Source organism: Ascaphus truei, chromosome 6, assembly GCF_040206685.1.
Source record: "Ascaphus truei isolate aAscTru1 chromosome 6, aAscTru1.hap1, whole genome shotgun sequence".
NCBI lineage: Eukaryota > Metazoa > Chordata > Amphibia > Anura > Ascaphidae > Ascaphus > Ascaphus truei.
Genome location: NC_134488.1, coordinates 27,879,627 through 27,887,820, shown reverse-complemented (window position 1 = coordinate 27,887,820; position 8,194 = coordinate 27,879,627). Strand labels below are relative to the sequence as shown.

Here is an 8,194-nt window from a genome sequence, read left to right as displayed (position 1 = left end):
GCGCTTTCACCACCCCCCGCCTTTCACGCCCCCCCCTGCCTTTCACGCCCCCCCCCCTGCCTTTCACGCCCCCCCCTGCCTTTCACGCCCCCCCCCCTGCCTTTCACGCCCCCCCCTGCCTTTCACGCCCCCCCCCCCTGCCTTTCACGCCCCCCCCTTGCCTTTCACGCCCCCCCCCCTGCCTTTCACGCCCCCCCTGCCTTTCACGCCCCCCCTGCCTTTCACGCCCCCCCTCACGGCCTTCCGGGCGCCCCCCCCCCCTTTTCACGCCCCCCCCTGCCTTTCACGCCCCCCCCCTGCCTTTCACGCCCCCCCTGCCTTTCATGCCCCCCCCTCACGGCCTCCGGGCAACGCCGGGTATATCAGCTAGTATAGATATATATATATAGATATATTCAGATGAAACAAAACAATTATTGAGAAGATGACAAGAAATGAAGAAACCCCAAGAGGCCAGACTAAGAATTTAACATGCAGAGCTGTGCAAGACGACCCACAACTGTATAACGGAAGATGTAAGAGAATGTAAGAGAATGTAACTGTGACATGGGGAAGAAAGACAATTGAAGATAACAACAGCTTAAAGAAGATGAAGGGATCGACTTGGTTGGGAAGAAGCAAATCATTGCACTGAACAAAACGATGGATCAACATAAAAGGCTGTGCACTTATCAGAAGAGTTGAGGACTTCTACATGAAATTGAACGCAAACACAGAAATAACAGGGCAGCAGAGGACAAGTGAGAAGAAATCACCAATAAAAAAGGTTACCATCCGTCCTTCCAGAAGAAGTTGCAAAAGCAATAAAATCCACGAAGAATGGGAAGGCTCCCGGGGTAGATGGAATTACAACCTAAATCTTGAAAGAAGCTGGGGAAGAAGTAAAAAAAAAATCTTAATGCCATAGTTATCCTCATCCATAAGAAAGGAGACAAAGAAGCCCTCAAGAACTATAGACCAAAATAAGTCTACTTCCAATCAGTAACAAGATTTTTACAAGGATACTCACTAACAGGCTGCAACAGACCCGTGACTTTACTCAGCCTAGAGAACAAGTGGGATTTTGCAGTAGATACAACACAATGGACCACATCCAAGTAGTACATTAAGTGATTTCTCAAAGTCATGAATACGATCTACCACTCAGGTTAGGATTCGTAGATTACAAAAAAAGCATTTGATTTCGGTCGACACCTCATGCACCTAGATGCATTAAGACAACAAAGTGTTGAAGTGTACGTTTATATTATAAAGAACATTTATGAGAATGCAACACCAACCATTAGATTTCATGAAGCTACAAGCAAGATAAAGATCAGCAAAGGAGTGCGGCAGGGAGACACCGTGTCACCAAAGATTTTCACAGCAACACTTGAAGAATTGTTCAAGACATTAGACTGTCCAGAAAATCTAATTCAACAATGAATATTTGAGTCGCCTACGATTTGCAGATGGCAGTGTTATTTTTACCGCAACTCCAGAAAACTTCCAGCAACAAATTGGAGAACTCGCTGAAGAAAGCAAGAAGGTGGGCCTCCATATGTACCTCAGCAAGACCAACGTGACGTTTCAAGTGTGTCAAGTCCGCAAAGATCTAAATAAATGGAATAGAACTAGAAGTTGAATGCTGTGTCTACCTTGGTCAGCAAGTAACTGGATGGGAACCTTTTGAATGAAATCAATAGGACTAGAGGGAAAATGGAGGTGAATAATCACTCCCGATGACGGGTGCTACAGAGTAAAGTCCCACTACATGTGTAGTTTCAAATATGCCAATGTTCCGGATAGTGAAGTCAAGAGAAATAAGCAGTGAAACAAATAAAGCCAAATCCAATGATAACCCCTAGTGTGGGGAAAAGCCTAGCGGTGTAGTATAGATGAAATAGGGATGACCGGGGGGAGGGGTCTCTCGACCGGCACCGGACCCCTTCACTAAACCACATATACGGCAATCCACCTGGGGAGGCTCCGGCAGTAAAAGTAATGGGATTCACTTACTGCGGCTTTGACTGCGTCCGGATCAGCGTGCTGCAAGCTGTGTAGTTATCCAAGGGGAAGAGCCTCTCACTGGAGAGGAAGCAGCGGGCACTGCAGGGCAAAAAGACTGCAAAGGCGGGACTGCGCAAAAATAGAAAATGCTTTATTAAACATTAGCAAACAAGGATAAAAAGCTTTATTAAACCTCGTTTGCTAATGGTTTAATAAAGCATTTCTATTTTGCGCAGTCCAGCCTTTGCAGTCTTTTTGCCCTGCAGTGCCCGCTGCTTCCTCTCTCTTCAGTGAGAGGCTCTTCCCCTTGAAATCAATAGGAGAATGAAGATGGGATGGGGGCATTTGCAAGAACTAAAAGATTGCCTTGAGTGAACCTTCCACAGTGTCTCACGAGGGAAGTGTTCAACCAGTGTGTTCAGCCGTCCTCAAATTATGGATGTGAAACTTGGACCCTAAATGCGAAGATAATCCAGAAGCTTTAGACAATACAAAGAAGTATGGAGAGATGCATGCTGGGCACTACCCGAAAAGGAGCAATAATGAATGGATTGAAACCAAACAAAAGTCTGTCACCATCACAAAGGTGAAGAGGTTAAAATGGCAAATGGGCCAGACATATCACAAGAAGAAATGACCATCGTTGGATAAAGATGGTACTCCACTGGATTCCAAGAGAGATTAAAAGACCAAGACGACGACCAAAAGTAAGATGGCAGAATAAAAGCAGAACATTTGTTGGAGCAACGAGGAGAAGAGGCTGCAACCGCAGTACCCAGGAGATGCTTGGGGAAGCTTCATCCAGTATTGGGTCGACAAGGGCTGGGGGGAGAGACAGGGAGATCTCCCTATGAACTGGAGGGTGCAGTGGATGGTGACAGGCAGCACCACCTGTCCCTTTCACACCACCACACCCTGCCTCTAAACGGCCATCTGTCATTAAGGAGCCAAAAGGTGTGGACATTCATTCTGGTTAAGATAAGGGTGCAGCCATCACTGCAACATCTTGTTACCTTACAAATATAGAACTGATGGCGAATGGGGCTGATTGTCCCTACTCTGTGCCCAGGTCTCCTATGCCAAGCAAGAGCCTGTAAAACTGGCCCCACAGTAGAGGAACCCCCCCACGGTAGAGGAACCCCTCCACCCCCAAAAAAAACACTCTTGGGTCTCATCTTTCCTGGTCCCCCGCCACTTTCATTTCTGGGGGATCACGGTCATTAGGCCATTTTGTTTCTCCATGGGATTGACCCTTTAAGTTATTCAACACACTGTCATTTTGTCCTATATTAGGCTGATCCTCTGACAGTATACGCAGTGCTGTACATAGAATTTTGCACGCACAGTTTGTCCCTGCCCTGAAGAACTTACAATGTAATGTTGGTGCCTGGGGCACAGGGAGATAAAAAAATGGTGACCTGCCAAGGAGAAAAGATTTGGGGATTTGAACTCGTTTCACCCACGTCATAGACCGTTCTCTTACTTCAGAGGCTCTCTTATAGATATATTATAACTTACTGCAGACCAGCGATCGTTAACGACTGGATGCATAAACCATTGCAGCTTAAAGGCAGATTATACCCTAATGAGCGTGCTCTTGTTTTATTTATACCAAAATATTATTACTTTAGTTTTTATTTTTAAAGCAAATTGAAGTAACAAATTATCCTACGTTTCTTAATCTTAACAAGCCTCATCATTTTTTTTCCCCTCGACTTCTCAAAATTGTTTTTTTTTTACATTTGCAACAATTTTTTGTTTTTTTAAAGAAAGCATGACCCCTTTAGCAACAACCTGTAATTAAGGATGAATAAATCAGTGAAACCATAACTCGCAGTCAGTTTAGCACTACCCGTTAATATTTGATAGAGTCGAGCATTTCAAGGCACAAAAGGCGTATTGATCTACAAATGAAACGCTTGTTTTGATCTCTGCAATGTTATTTACACTGCATACAATAGTAGTGGTGAACAATTAGCGCAAATGTCTGGAGTACTAAAACACTGTCCTCATAACTCACTATAAAGACCTTACAAGAACCAGCTATAGATTCAAAATAATAATAAGTATGCAACCAGAGAGAGCAAATCAAGAGCCATTCATTCACTCACATTGTGTTGGCGATGTATGAATAGACATTACTGTACAATTGGAATTTATTGGTGAATTTAAGGATTTCTTCTATGGAATTAAATTGGTATTTTAATCAGGTGTCAGTGGAATGCAGATTGCCTAAATGTAGCCTTTTTTCATTTTTAATAGTTGTTTTTTTTCTTACTCAGCGCTAACAAAGTCTGTATAGTATTTTGCACGCACTCGCTGTTTCAAAGAGCTCACAATCTTATTTGGCGCTTGAGGCATAGGCGGATCAAATGACTTGCCCAAGGTCGAGACTGGGATTGGAACCCAGGTTCGCCAAGGTCAGTGATGTTACCCCTTACGCTATTCCTTTAGCACGTCTGTTAAGCGCATTCATTTAGGCCTATGTAGGTCTCCGCCTGTACTTCAGGGCTGGGGATCCACGTCTTTGGGCTGAGGCTGTATTCATCGTATTACTACGGAGGTGTTAATACAAAAACATTCCTCTAAACAATTGCATAATCATTGCATGATTCATCCGTGTATTAGGACACACACACACACTTGCATGTCCCTTACATAGACCCCATGTCATACATTCCGATGCGGGGGAATCTCATAGGGGAGGGGTTATTCATTGAACTGCGATAGTGCCGATCGGGGCACGGAAAACCACATGCAAGTCAGTGCGAGTTTGTGTGATAGTGCCCCAACCGGCACTATCGCAGTTTAATGGATAACCCCCCACTGGTGTCAGGGTAAATCTCCCGCCCCCAGTTGGGCGAGTTTTCCCAACTCACTGGGGGAGACTAGACTGCATACAATGGTGGGGGGCTGAACGGGAGAGAGGATGGATAGGGTGAAATTCAGGAGGGAGAGAAGAGAGAGAGAGAGAGAAAGAGAGAGAGAGATGAAGCTTCTTTGGGTTGCTATAGCCCCTATTTAGGAAGCAACAACACTTCCTCTTTTGAAATAGGCGGCCCCATATTGTGTGGCCTGGGAAGTGGGGCCTTTGCCCCACGACCACTTGGGTTAGCGGCAATGCTGCTTTAAATAATGGAGAAGCCCCGCTGAGAAAGGGTCGTACAATATTTTCTACTATTGGGCAAGATGGGTTTCTGCATTTTGGAGGGGGTTCATATACTGTAAAAAGGTTCCCACGGTTCTTTATTTAAAAAAAAAAAAGTATCACCATTCTTGGTTTTGCTGAACTTTGCTTTGCATGGACATGCGGAGGAGTTTTAGGTGGAGAGAGAGAAAAAGAGTGAGAGAGAAAAAATAAAAAGGGAGAGAGAGAGAGAGAGAGAGAGGAGAGAGAGAGAGAGAGAGAGAGAGAGAGAGAGAGAGAGAGAGAGAGAGAAAGAGAAAGAGAAAGAGAAAGAGAAAGAGAGAGAAAGAGAGAGAGAAAGAAAGAGAGAGAGAGAGAGAAAAAGAGAGAGAGAGGAGAGAGAGAGAGAGAGAGAGGAGAGAGAGAGAGAGAGAGAGAGAGAAAAAGTCAGAGAGAGAGAGAAAAAGAGAGAGAGAGAGAGAAAAAGACGAGAGGAAAAAGAGAGAGAGAAAAAGAGAGAGAAAAAGAGAGAGAAAAAGAGAGAGAGAGAGAGAGAGAGAGAGAGAGAGAGAGAGAGAGAGAGGGAGAGAGAGGGAGAGAAGAGGGAGAGAGAGGAGAGAGAGATGATGTACATAAGTGTGAAGTCTGCAAAGATCGAAGAAATGGAAGAGAACTAGAGGAAGTCTGAAGATTATGTCTACCTAGGGCCAGCAAATAACAATAGATGGGGACCTATCAATGAACTCAATAGGCAAAGAGACAGGATGGATCCGCATTTGGAATAAACAAGAATCTATCAAGGACCTTCCACATGGGAATATATAGATGTTTTTTTTTTTTCATCTTGGAAATTAATTAGAAATTGCCCTTTTCGGGGTCTGCGAATGGGGGAGTGTTTGCCTAATCAATCAAACCTTAAAGCTACAGGTACATTGCTCTTGTTTGGCCATTGCTGATATAATGATTATGAATTGGTTAAAGCGATCAATGTAAGTAGCCGATATGTTTGAATCCAGCAAAACAAAACAAGTAAAACAGTGTACTTATATTTAAAGTGCCCTAATGACAGACACAGAGACGCACAGAAGCACAGACGCACCATCCAGTGCAGTCGTGATCGCTCAGGGATCGGTCACATGACCCCAGATGTCCAATCTCTGGTGCCCCAGCGCAGGAAAGGTTAAAGGGCGATTGAATATGTCACAGGAAACCAATTACACAGATACGTTTCTTTAAAAAAAAAAATTTAAAAAAATTATAGGAGTTGGACTTTTAGGACAACAGTGCTAAAAAACGAAATATTGTTATAATCTTCCCATATGTAGATCCCATATTTACAAATCACCATATAAAATTGTACGTTTGTTTCTTTGCACTAAATCTCCCGTCTCCAGCCAATCCGGATCTTTTGACGGCAGCAGCAGGATTGGCCGCCTGAGCGTGGCGTTGCTGGGGAGTCGGGGGGATACTAATGGGGGCCGCAATGTAAGACCTTATTGCACGGGGTGCATCGAGGCCGACCTCATGGATGGGTGAAATTACATTGGATCCTTATACGGATGTTTGATTCTGTCTCGTTACTTTGGCACAGGGATTAAATAGTTTAAGAATGACAAAATCACCATCAGAACCAGGAAGAGAAGCGGTGCCCTACAGGCGCTCACAGCAACCTCTCTGTAACAAACTGAACAGATTCAATGGCTTTTTCTAAACTAATCCAACGGTGCTAGAAATGCATAGCTGGCGTTGACTTTTTTGAGAAACAAAATCGCATTCCTTAGGGGCGTCTGAATGGGGAGAGTGTGTCAACCGAGTGTTTACTTTACCCAAAGCCCACCCTGTCTCTATCACAGAGCCAAGATAGGGGGGGTGGGGGGTAGAGTGGAGGGGGTTTTGCCTGTGCAATCTCTTGTAGAACACCCAGTGATTATCAGACAGAAGGGAGCAGCCAGAGGAAATCAAACCCCCTCCCAAGTCTCCGCTCACCGTGTTTACATAATAACTTTAACATTATGTTATATGCGTATAGGTGTCAGATTTGGATTTAAAAAAAAAAGGCGGCAATGAGAGGCGACCCCTTAATGACGTCACGGCCATTAACACACGTGGCTGTATTTGCGCTCTGATGAGGACAGGGTGACTATGGGAGGGTTTATCAAAGCTTTCTGTACCCTTATCCCAGAGGCCTCTAAGGAAAGCAACTTGTGATTCATTTCCAGAGACACCGAAGAAGCCAAGTCTGTGCTTTTAGCATAGGTGTGTGCATCTGTATCCATATAGCGCCATCCACGGTATATAGCGCCATCCATGGTATATAGCGCCATCCACGGTATATAGCGCCATCCATGGTATATAGCGCCATCCACGGTATATAGCGCCATCCATGGTATATAGCGCGTCCCAGCAGTAATACACGGGACAGAATATTAGAACACAAAGTGGGGAGTAAGAGCTTCAGACATGGACGTAACTACTGGAAAAGGAGTCCCTGCCCCGGAGAGCTTACAATCTAAGCACACACACACACCACACACACACCACACACCACACACCACACACCACACACCACACACCACACACCACACACCACACACAATTTGCCTCTTGCGTTTAAAATCAAGCCAAAACCTGGTACCTTCCAAACTTCCTACATTCCTGTTCCAGGTCGAGCTTCCTGTTGAAATTGCTTCCAGCGCACATCAGCTGATCCTAACACCGCGGCCTGCGGGAAATCAAAAACGGGAAACGGAAATCAAAAACGGAGAACCAACAAACAGGACCTGCGACTGACCCCCAGACTCCCCCCCCCCCCACACCTCCCCTCCTCGGGGGGTCAAGTGAACGCAGGCGCGTGTGAGCGAAATCTGGGTGCCCGTTTCCTTTAGCAGTCCTTCAGAATCTCTTCCATTGCCAAAAAAAGGGGGCGGGGGGGGGGGGGGGCTCCGTTGTGGTTGTGGTGGCTTAAACCTTGTGCAGCCAGAAAGGCCAGCAACCCATAGGGTTGCTGCCCCCTGGCAGCGAAAGGGTTCATTAAAAAACGAAACCAAACCCCAAAAAAAAAAAACCACACAAAGGTTT

At 45.3% G+C, this 8,194-nt stretch overlaps 1 protein-coding gene across 1 annotated transcript in view; it reads right to left on the bottom strand.

Moving 5' to 3' along the window:
• LUZP1 (leucine zipper protein 1) overlaps positions 1 to 7,836 on the bottom strand; it is a 28,581-nt gene extending 20,745 nt beyond the window's left edge. Inside the window, exon 1 of the mRNA XM_075603747.1 lies at positions 7,752 to 7,836. The gene's annotated coding sequence lies outside the window, so the exon portion shown is untranslated. The remainder of the gene's footprint in view (positions 1 to 7,751) is intronic.
• Between the last annotated feature and the right edge of the window lie 358 nt (positions 7,837 to 8,194).